This window comes from Aquarana catesbeiana, linkage group LG06, assembly GCF_042186555.1.
Source record: "Aquarana catesbeiana isolate 2022-GZ linkage group LG06, ASM4218655v1, whole genome shotgun sequence".
NCBI lineage: Eukaryota > Metazoa > Chordata > Amphibia > Anura > Ranidae > Aquarana > Aquarana catesbeiana.
Window position 1 is genome coordinate 31,474,435 of NC_133329.1, and position 12,189 is coordinate 31,486,623.

Below are 12,189 nucleotides of genomic sequence, written 5' to 3' on the forward strand. Positions count from 1 at the left end.
CCGAAGCCTCAGCAACACGTTGTCCAGGAACAGGAGTTTTGTTCCCAGTCTCTGGGAACGCATTGCACAGACCTTTCTGCAAGGCCTCCCGAAGATGTTTCATCCTCTGCTCCCTCTGCGACAGCAAGATAAGGTCCGCAACCTTACCCTTGTAACGTGGATCAAGGAGGGTTGCCAGCCAGTATTGATACCACGAGTACGAGGATCATTCCGCGGCTTTTGCAGGATCAGGGATCCATGCAGCGTAGGTTTGCTGAGGCATTCGGTCCGGAGTCCTCTGGGTCACTAAGGACGACATGATCCGCAGCCACCTCCTCCCAGTCACGTACAAGTCCATGGGTTTTTTGGACTGTAAATGATCCCTTAAAGACTTCTGCTGATGCTAAGTGCCAGGCTCCACCTCCATGCTGACACAATCCTCCTCCTCCTCACCCTCTTCCTGTGTGATCGGCGGGCACGCAGGAACACTGTCTGGATAAAGGGGGCCTTGAGAGCTAAGGAAGTCCTCCTCTTCCTCCCTCTGTTCTGCCTCATGTGCCCTGCCTATTATTCCATGCAGCGTGTGCTCCAACAGGTGGACAAGGGGGACAGTGTCACTGATGCATGCACTGTCACTGCTCACCATCCTCGTGGCCTCCTCAAATGGTGACAGGACAGTGCATGCATCCCTGATCATGGCCCACTGGCGTGGGGAAAAAAAAACAAGCTCCCCTGACACTGTCCTGGTGCCATAGTCGCACAGGTACTCATTGATGGCCCTCTGCTGCATGTGCAGCCGCTGCAGCATGGCCAACGTTGAGTTCCACCTGGTGGGCATGTCACAGATTAGGCGGTTCTTGGGCAGGTTAAATTCCTTTTGGAGGTCTGCCAGCCGAGCACTGGCATTACAGTACCTGACCACCGTGAGATTGTGTTTCTAGCGCGATACCATTGCGCTGGTTCTTGGCGACAGGGTACTGTGCATGTCGCGCTGGCTCGCTCATCGGGAAAGGAAAACTTTTTTCCTTTCCCGATGAGCGACAGGCAGTGCTGACAGCTGTCTGGTATGAATCCTGAGGGGGAACACCGCGCCAAATTTTAAATAAAAACTGGCGTGGGTTCCCCCCAGGGGCATGCCAGGCCCTTAGGTCTGGTATGGATTGTAAGGGGAACCCCCTACGCTGAAAAATCGGTGTGGGGTCCCCCCCAAAATCCATACCAGACCCTTATCCGAGCTCGCAGCCCGGCCGGCCAGGAAAGGGGGTGGAGACAAGCGCCCCCCCTCCTGAGCCGTACCAGGCTGCATGCCCTCAACATGGGGGTGGGTGCCTTGGGGAAGGGAGGCACCCTGCGGCCCCCCACCCCACAGCACCTTGTCCCCATGTTGATAAAGACAAGGGCCTCTTCCCGACAACCCTGGCCGTTGGTTGTCGGGGTCTGCGGGCGGGGGGCTTATCGGAATCCAGAGCCCCCTTTAATAAAGGGGCCCCCAGATCCTCGCCCCCCACCGTATGTGAATGAGTATGGGGTACATGGTACCCCTACCCATTCACCTAGGGAAAAAAGTGTCAATAAAAAAAAAACACAGTACACAGATTTTAAGAGTAATTTATTAGGCAGCTCCGGGGTCTTCTTCCGACTTCGGGGGGTCTCCTTCCGGTGTTCGGCCTCTTCTCCCGGGCCCCTCCGCTATCTTCTTCCAGCTCTCTTGCCAGCGGGGGCCCGGTCTGCTGCCGCTGTCTTGTCGCCGCTGTCTCGCCGCTTCTTCTCTTCTTCTCTTCTTCCGATGTTGATACGACACTCTCTCCGGCTGGAATGCTGTGTGCGAGCTGCGGAGCCATTTATATAGGCGGTGACCCCGCCCCCTTGTGACGTCACGGTCCCAGCATGGTGTCATAAGGGGGCGTGTGCCTCAGCAAACCTACGCTGCATGGATCCCTGATCTTGCAAAGGCCGCGGAAGGATCCTCATACTCGTGGTATCAAGGAGAGGGTTCAATACTGGTTGGCAACCCTCCTTGATTAACGTTACAAGGGTAAGGTTGCGGACCTTATCTTGCCGTCAACGTGTTGCTGAGGCTTCGGTCAGTCAAAGAAGGAGCGGTGGAGAAGGTAGCCGTCTGACCGATGCGTTCAGACAGTTTTTTTGTACCTGCCCAAGAACCACTGCACCACCAAGTTAAGGATGTGCTGGAGAGGAATATGGAGGCTGTGATGGGGACATTATGTGCATGAGAGGAGTGTGGGGGGAATGATGGGACATTATGTGCAGGAAAGGAGTGTGGAGGGTATAATGGGGGCGATAGGTGCAGGAGAAGAGTGTGGAGGGTATGATGGAGCAATAGGTGCAGGAGAGGAATGTGAAGGGTATGATGGGGATGGTATGTGCAGGAGAGGAGTATGGAGGGTATAATGGGGGGGGGGCAGTATGTGCAAGAGAGGAGTATGGTTGGTATGATGGGGGCAGTATGTGTGGAATCTTTGATAAAATCTGGGGCCCTGGATGTCATAAATGCTTTTTAAAAAGTGGTTTCCTCACCATAAAAATTTGTTTTAAAAATGTCTAAATCTCAGGCCATTGAAATGTAAAGAAGCAGCAAAGGATCCCAGGAGACAGCATTGACCAAATATAGTCATAACACCATCAAGGATTGCTGCCCTAGTGTCAGGATCTGTCATTTAGTGAGAGCAGTGCAATGCATTGTGATTAATGAGGGTTTATGCAGGAAAGGAGTGTGGAGAGTATAATGGGAGCAGTATGTGCACGAGACGAGTGTGAAGGGTATGATGGGGGGGCAGTATGTGAAGAAGAGGAGTGTGGAGGGTATGATGGGGGCAGAATGTGTAGGAGAGGAATGTGGAGGGTATGATGGGGGATGGTATGTGTAGGTGAGGAGTATAAAGGGTATGATGTGCAGGAAAGGAGTGTGGAGATATGACAGGGGCGGTATATGCAGGAGAGGAGTGTAACTGCTATGATGGGGTGGAGTGTGGAGGGTAGGACCGGGCAGTATGTGCAGGAGAGGAGTGTGGAGGGTATAATGGGGGCATTATGTCCAGGAGAGGAGTGTGAAGGGTATAATGGGGGCGATAGGTGCAGGAGAGGAGTGTGGAGGGTATGATGGGGCAATAGGTGCAGGAGAGGAATGTGAAGGGTATGATGGGGATGGTATGTGCAGGAGAGGAGTATGGCGGGTATAATGGGGTGGCAGTATGTGCAGGAGAGGAGTATGGTTGGTATGATGGGGGCAGTATGTGCAGGAGAGGAGTGACCAGGATGTGCAGGAGTGAAGTGCAAAGGATATGGCAGTGAGTGGTATATGCAGGAGAGGAGTGTGGAGGGTATGACAGCTGGCAGTATGTGCAGGATAGCCTACAGTATATGATATAAGAGGGGGGAATGATAGATTTACTGTAGATGTTGTTAAAACTTGATATAGATATAGATATAGAACACAATTAGGCTTTTTTGAAGGGCAAAGCAATTTTCTGATCTGTCTGTGTCTTCTCAAACTATTTTTTGCCACACCTGATACTTAATTGAACCTGTTCTCCAACTTACAGTAAATCATCTTCACATTTTTTTCAGACAGGTTTGAATTCTTTGTACATTTATTATAGTCCCCCTGAGAACATTAGAAGAACTTTTCATCATCTTTACCATGTTATCCACCTGTAATCATAAGATGTCTTGACTTGACTTGCACGGAGTTCAGCACCTCTCAGAAAAACACTCATCACATTAATAAGTAAAGGTTCCCCAAATAAACAATATTTTTTGTTGGAATTAGGTCATTACAATAAAGAAAAATCACAGATTTAACTACTAAGGTTGATTTAAGCAAACAACAAAGATTTCCAACCTAAACATCTATATAATAAGTTAACACATTTACTGTATATCCAGTCAACATACTTATATAATAAAGGCTTATAGAACATTAATAGTACCTATGACCCCAATGGGATCAGACTGTACACCGGACTAAGTACTTAGAAAAAACACACAAAACCAAGGTACACACAGACTCGAATTTATTATATGTTTTTGGCGGCCAAAATATCCGTTGCTACTGCTTGGAAAAGTCCAGTGATCGACTTTTATGAATCGAAAACTAACCTGGATTATGCTCCATGAAAAATTGGTCCGCGTTCTACGGGACAAACAATCCCTGTTTGAAAAAGTGTGTACCCCTTGGCTTTCTTACCTGCATGCACCGTACACTTGGGATTAACAATGGATCGGTGCTGGGTTGGACTCCTGGACGGTTGTGGCCTCACCTCTTTGTTCTCTTTTCTGACTCACTTCCTTCTCTTAGGATAGGCTGGATACACTGAGAGGAGGTTACGAGCTCGCCGCTCGTCGGATACAAACATTGTATCATTCAATTGCCAATGTGAGTACCTGTTTTCCTTGCTTAAATAAACCAGTACCTATGCAAACAGGATTACACGATTGGGTTTTTTTCTATTCTATTTTATTTATAAATACCATCTTGCATCACATCTGAGGGAACCTTACCCCTGGACGGTGAGGAATGCGCAGGAGCCCCTAGGTGGAAGAGATAAAGAACCTGTTTGGTCATAAGCTGTTGCCCCATTATTTTGAGGTAAGGGGCCACTGCTCACTGTAGTGTTTGCACACGAAGCTGCATGAAATTTTGAGTCACCAGGCACTTTAACTGCCACATGCGCATGCCAGCATCTTATTATCACAGATTTCATCAAGAATAAGGATTTTTTGTTTTTGTGTGTGTTTTTTCCTTTTTATGCATCAGAACTTTTTGGGACATTCACTTATATTTTATAATTATATATTTTTTTGCACATCTGCACTTTATATGAAAATGTCTGTTGTTCAACATTTAAGCCAACATGCGATGTAGTTATTTATGCTGCACAGTGTTTTGCACAAATGCACATTGCTCATTCTGGATTGCTAATTAATTTGTATTATTCATGTTGCACCTTATTGTAATAAGTTTTTTTCACTTATGCTGAACTAGTCACTGTTATGGGCATTTATGTTGAATTAGTTATTGTAATGAAGACTTAAGGCTGATATTTGTTTATACTCACAATTTTATATATATATATTTTTTAATTTATCTTTATATATTTTTGTTTATATACTTTTTTTTTTTTTTCATTAGTGAGATACATCACTTGTAAGAACACGTCAATTTCTAGATCATTTAGATACACTATAGTGTACTTTATTTTACCCAATTTTAAGTCACCAGAGGGTTACACACAGGATTAGCGCTGTACCACCCATCCATATAAAATCAGCATGAGCAGCTCTTTTAAAAATAGCAACATTAAAAATAGACAATTCCTTTAAATGGTATGCTTGGGGGATGCCTTAAACCTGTCTATGAAGCTGTGCACCTGTTTGATTTTCTACAGCAAAACTGACATTTACACCAAAAAATAATATAAAATAATACTATTGCTGCTAAATTACATTTCCCATCCACATTGTTCTGTTTGTAAACAAGGTGGACTGTAATTTTCCTCATCTATACGAGATCCGGGTCCTTGATGAGGGCCTGGTATGGAATTTAATTGGAGGCCCCAAGAAAATGTCACACGGTTCCCTCTCAAAATACTAAACCTTATTTTTAATGAAGATCTGGTATAAATTTTAAGGGGGACACCACACACAAAAAAAAGGCATGGGCTTCCCCCATAATCCCTACCAGATGCTAAACTGAGCATGCAGAATAAATAAAATACTTTATAACAGTATGTTTACTCTGTATCTTTTTATTAAGGAATGAGTAACCAGGAGTACGCTGTGCCCCTTACTCGTTCCCGTAGGGCAGAGTGCTGGAGATGTTGTTTAAAAAAAAAATCAAACTTGAAATAAACCAAAAAATAAGCTTCCTTGTGATAAATGTCGATTAAGTGGTATGAAAAGAAATAAATCTGTAAAAACAATCCTTATGAATCACAAAGTTTTCAAATAAATTATTTATGTGACTTATAGTTCTCAATTTCTTCCTTAATTGATAATCATCATGTGTGCCGTCACCTCAGTTAGAATCTATCTCACAAGATAACCTCCAAATTTCAGGAAGGTCAGATAACACATGTGGTGATATCTAGACTCTTGGTGATTCACTTATATCCTCCAATCCAACTGACTGTATACTTCCTAGCTGTCAATTCCTGATGTATTCATCTTAACTCATGGAGTTGCAATAAACATCGAGAAGGAAAAAAGATATAGTAGCAATGTAGATGTGTAGGCAGGTAGTGGTTAACGCTGTCCCGGTTGGTAAGGTCGGGGTTTATTGTGTTTCCCGGGTCTTCTAGGTGTTTTTTTTTTGGATCTGTCCCCCCAGTCCTGTGTGCTATAAAAGAGACGGAGGCCTGAACCGTAGGGGAGGTTTCTTACTAAGAGGAGAAACAAACCTTGCACTCGCCGCTGCAGGAGTTTGGATTCCCAGTGCTATGCCGAGGTCAGAGTTGCTGCTACCAGAGGGAATTGCTGGGACTTGCAGTTCTCCCTAAAGAAACCAACAATGGACTATGCCAAGAATGGACTCTTTCCTATGCAGGTATGCTGGAACAGCCACAAGCCTGAAGTTAGGAACAAGGTTTAGAGTTGGGCCAAACACCCCTGGTTCGGTTCACACCAGAACTCCCAAACAAAGAAAAAGTTTGTCCCTGAACCACAAACTTCATTGAAGTTCATGGGACCCTAACATGAAAAATCAAAAGTCCCCATTTTGAAGGCTTATATGCAAATTATTGGCCATAAAAAGGATATGGGGTATTGCCCTGAAGGACATGTATCAATGCCATTTTTTTTTTTTTTTTTTTTTTTAGGAAACAATCGTTTTTAAATGAGCAGTGATTTTAATAGTGCTTAAAGTGAAACAATAAAAATTGCTTACAATACAGTGCCGGGGGGGGGGGGGGGGGGGATGCCCCTAGTCTGCCTGTAAAGTGGTGCATCTGTACTGTGTATAGAACCTGCTGTAGCAAACATTTTATAAAAAAAAAAAAAAAGAGTCAAATCACATTTAAATTGACTTATTGTTGCAATTCCCTGCTGTTTAAAAAAATGAAGGAAAAAATGGCATGCCCCCCCCAATCAGGGAACAGTGAATAGCTGGTTGTCAAGGAGCTGAGCCGGGAAGCCAGCCACCGCGTCCTTAACAATGGATGAGTCATCAACTGTCAACGGGCTCCCCCCTGACAGCTGAAAGAAAAATAAGTCATTGCTGGCAATTGATAACAGTGAAAAAATACCAGTGATGGGTCCCCCCCCAAATTCCATACCAGACCCTAATCCAAGAAGGTAGCCTGGCAGGCCAGGAAAGGGGGTGACAAGCGAGCGACCCCCCCCGGAACCATACCAGGTCACATGTCATCAACATGGGGGGAGGGGCTGCTTTTGAAACTGGGAGGCTCTGCCCCCCCACCCCAAAGCACTTTGTCTCGATATTGATGGGACAAGGGCTTCTTCCAGACAACCCTGTGCAGTGGTTGTGTGGGTCTGCAGGCAGGGGGCTTATCAGAATCTGAAAGCCCCCTTTAACAGGGAGGCCCCCAGATCCCACCCCCTCCTATATAAATGAGTATAGGGTACATGGTACCACTACTCATTCAACAAAACAATTGTCAAAAATAAAGAAAAACAGTAGATGGTTTATGACAAGTCCTTTATTAAAAAAATTTAAAAAAAACAATGTCCCACGATGTAAATCCATCATTAATCATAATGCCACTCCCATCGCTGGACCCAGAAAATGGTGCATGCGGGCTCGGTGATGTCACAAGGGGGCGGTCCACCTGGTGACATCAGGTGGCCCCGCTGCTTACTTATTCCAGAACTGTCACCCGGCAGAGTAGGCATTCAGCGATTAGCCTTCAACGCGGGTGGAGCTTTTTTTATGGGTCCGACAGTTCGGCAGGCGTCGTGATTGACCATGGATCTACATTGGGGGATGTTGTTTTTTTTTTTTATTAACCACTTCAGCCCGGAAGATTTTCCCCCTCAATGACCATTTTTTGGGATATGGCATGGCGTCACTTTAGCTAAATTGCGCAGTCGTACGACGCTGTACAAAAACAAAATTGATGTCTTTATTTTCTCACAAATAGAGCTTTCTTTTGGTGGTATTTGCTCATCTCTGCGTTTTTGTTTTTTTTTTGCGATATAAACAAAAAAAGAGCGACAATTTTGAAAAAAATTTTTTTTTTTTCCTTTTTGCTATAATAAATATCCAAATAAAATTAAAAAAAAAACAAATTTCTTCATCAGTTTAGGCTAATATGTATTCTTCAACATATTTTTGGTAAAAAAATCCCAATAAGCGTATATTGATTGGTTTGCGCAAAAGTTATAGCGTCTCCAAAATAGGGGATATATTTATAGCATTTTTTTGGTATTTCTGTCATTTATTTATTTTTACTAGTAATGGCGGTGATCTGCCATTTTTAGTGGGACTACGGCATTGCGGCGGACAGATCAGACACTTTTGACCCTTTTTGGGACCATTGACATTTATACAGTGATCAGTGCTATATAAAGGCATTGATTACTGTATAAATGTCACTGGCAGGGAAGGGTAAACACTAGGGGGCAATCAAGGGGTTATATGTGTTCCCTCGTTAGTGTTTCTAACTGTGGGGGATGGGGCTGACTGGAGGAGGAAACATATCGCTGTTTGCAATTACTACAAACAGCAGATATGTTTCTTCTATCCTGTCAGAACGAAGATTTGTGTGTTTACATACACAAATCCCCATTCTGGCTCTCATGCCCACGATCCCAGGTGGCCGGTGGCCATCGCGCCCACCCGCCACGGCCATCGGGTCCCCAGCCGTGCAGCGGACACGCGCGTGCCTGCTATGGCTCTTAAAAGAGCCACCGTACATATAGGACGATTTGCGCAGGAGAGCCAGCCTGCCACCGTATATGTATGTCAGCCGGCCGAGAAGTGGTTAAAAGGTATAAAAACAAAAAGAAAACAAGTCATATTTCTTCTGGGCTATGGTAGGCACTTTGAACACAATAATTGACCATGATGATGCCTATTTCTCTACGAAAAAAATATTGTATGAGATGTCCAATCTTCCTGAAAAACTACAGTTATACTTGATTGAATGTCTTGATTTTTTCCTCAAACACAAAAACATTATTTTTGGAGGGAGAACAAATTGTATATGCAATTAAATGGAATAGCAATGGGCGCAAAATTTGTGCCAAGTCTTGATAACATATTTATGTCAGTCTGGGTATCAGCTAGCACCTTTACGAGCAGTACACCTCAGTAGCTTGTTTGCATGGCAAAATATATAGAAGGTGTTTTCTTTATCTAGAACTTAGGAAGATCTGGAAAATTTCTTGAGGGACATCAGTAGTAATGATCACAGTTCACTTCTCAATATATAGTTACATAGTTACATAGTTACATAGTAGGTGAGGTTGAAAAAAGACACAAGTCCATCAAGTCCAACCTATGTGTGTGATTATGTGTCAGTATTTCATTACATATCCCTGTATGTTGCGGTCATTCAGGTGATTATCTAATAGTTTCTTGAAGCTATCAATGCTCCCTGCTGAGACCACTGCCTGTGGAAGGGAATTCCACATCCTTGCCGCTCTTACAGTAAAGAACCCTCTACGTAGTTTAAGGTTAAACCTCTTTTCTTCTAATTGTAATGAGTGGCCACGAGTCTTATTAAACTCTCTTCTGCGAAAAAGTTTTATCCCTATTGTGGGGTCACCATTACAATATTTGTAAATTGAAATCATATCCCCTCTCAAGCGTCTCTTCTCCAGAGAGAATAAGTTCAGAGCTTGCAACCTTTCCTCATAACTAAAATCCTCCAGACCCTTTATTAGCTTTGTTGCCCTTCTTTGTACTCGTATTATTGTTTTATCTCTGGAGTTGATTCCCCTTTTAATGCATGCCAATATTCTGTTTGCTTTATTAGCAGCAGCTTGGCATTGCATGCCATTGCTGAGCCTATCATCTACTAGGACCCCCAGGTCCTTTTCCATCCTAGATTCCCCCAGAGGTTCTCCCCCCAGTGTATAGATTGCATTCATATTTTTGCCACCCAAATGCATTATTTTACATTTTTCTACATTGAACCTCATTTGCCATGTAGTTGCCCACCCCATTAATTTGTTCAGATCTTCTTGCAAGGTTTCCACATCCTGCAGAGAAGTTATTGCCCTGCTTAGCTTAGTATCATCTGCAAATACAGAGATTGAACTGTTTATCCCATCCTCCAGATCATTTATGAACAAATTAAATAGGATTGGTCCCTATGGTCCATGCCAACGCACCTTATTTTGTACAGTAAACGTTTATGGGGAACTGTGTCCAATGCTTTTGCAAAATCCAGATACACCACGTCTACGGGCCTTCCTTTATCTAGATGGCAACTCACCTCCTCATAGAAGGTTAATAGACTGGTTTGGCAAGAACGATTCTTCATGAATCCATGCTGATTACTGCTAATGATATCATTCTTATTACTAAAATCTTGTATATAGTCCCTTATCATCCCCTCCAAGAGTTTACATACTATTGATGTTAGGCTAACTGGTCTGTAATTCCCAGGGATGTATTTTGGGCCCTTTTTAAATATTGGTGCTACATTGGCTTTTCTCCAATCAGCTGGTACCATTCCAGTCAATAGACTGTCTGTAAAAATTAGGAACAACGGTCTGGCAATCACCTGACTGAGTTCCCTAAGTACCCTCGGATGCAAGCCATCTGGTCCCGGTGATTTATTAATGTTAAGTTTCTCAAGTCTAATTTTAATTCCATCCTCTGTTAACCATGTAGGTGCTTCCTGTGTTGTGTCATGAGGATAAACACTGCAGTTTTGGTTACTGAAGCCCCCCGATTCACTCGTGAAGACTGAGGAGAAGAATAAATTCAATACCTTTGCCATCTCCCCATCCTTTGTAACCAGATGTCCTTCCTCATTCTTTATGGGGCCAATATGGTCTGTCCTCCTTTTTTACTGTTTACATACTTAAAGAATTTCTTTGGATTTTTTTTGCTCTCCTCCGCTATGTGTCTTTCATGTTCTATCTTAGCCGTCCTAATTGCACCCTTACATTTCTTATTGCATTCTTTATAAAGTCTGAATGCTGAGGATGATCCCTCAACCTTGTATTTTTTGAAGGCCTTCTCCTTTGCTTTTATATGCATTTTTACATTGGAGTTAAGCCATCCAGGATTTTTGTTCGCTCTTTTAAATTTATTACCCGATGGGATACATTGGCTAATGCCCTTATTTAATATGCTCTTAAAGCAAACCCATCTCTCCTCCATATTCTTTGTTCCTAATATTTTATCCCAATTTATGCCTTTTAGCAAGGTTTGTAGTTTAGGGAAGTTGGCTCTTTTGAAATTCAGTTTCTTTGTGTTCCCTTCATGTTTCCTATTTGTGTGATTTATACTGAAACTAATTGACCTGTGATCGCTGTTACCTAAATTGCCCCGTATTTCCACATCTGTGATCAGGTCTGTATTGTTGGTAATCAGTAGATCCAGTAATGTTTTATTTCTAGTTGGTGCGTCTACCATCTGACCCATAAAATTGTCCTGCAAGACATTAAGGAACTGGCGAGCCTTAAATGAATGCGCGGTTCCCTCCGCCCAGTCTATGTCTGGATAATTAAAATCCCCCATTATGATAACACTTCCCATCCTTGCTGCTAATCCAATTTGTGATAGGAGATCCGTCTCCACTTCCTCCCTCAGGTTAGGGGGCCTATAGCATACTCCCAGTATTATTTTCCCCTTAGCTTCATCCCTTTGGAGCTCTACCCATAAGGATTCCACCTCCTCTCTAGCTCCCTCAGTGATGTCATCTCTCACATTCACTTGTACATTATTCTTGATATATAGGCATACCCCTCCCCCTTTTTTACCCTCTCTATCCTTGTGGTATAGGGTATACCCTTGAATGTTTGCCAGCCAATCATGAGAGCTGTTGAACCAGGTCTCTGAAATTCCCACAAAATCCAAATCCTCCTTGTACAACAGTATCTCTAGTTCACCCATCTTGTCCGCCATGCTCCTGGCATTGGTGAACATGCCACATAGTTTAGACCGGTCGCATATTGTCCTCGTATTGGGTGTTTCAAGATTGCAACTAGGACTTGCTACTATACTCACCTTGTGTTTTTGTGCTTTGGTTAACCTACCACTAATGCCCCCAATAC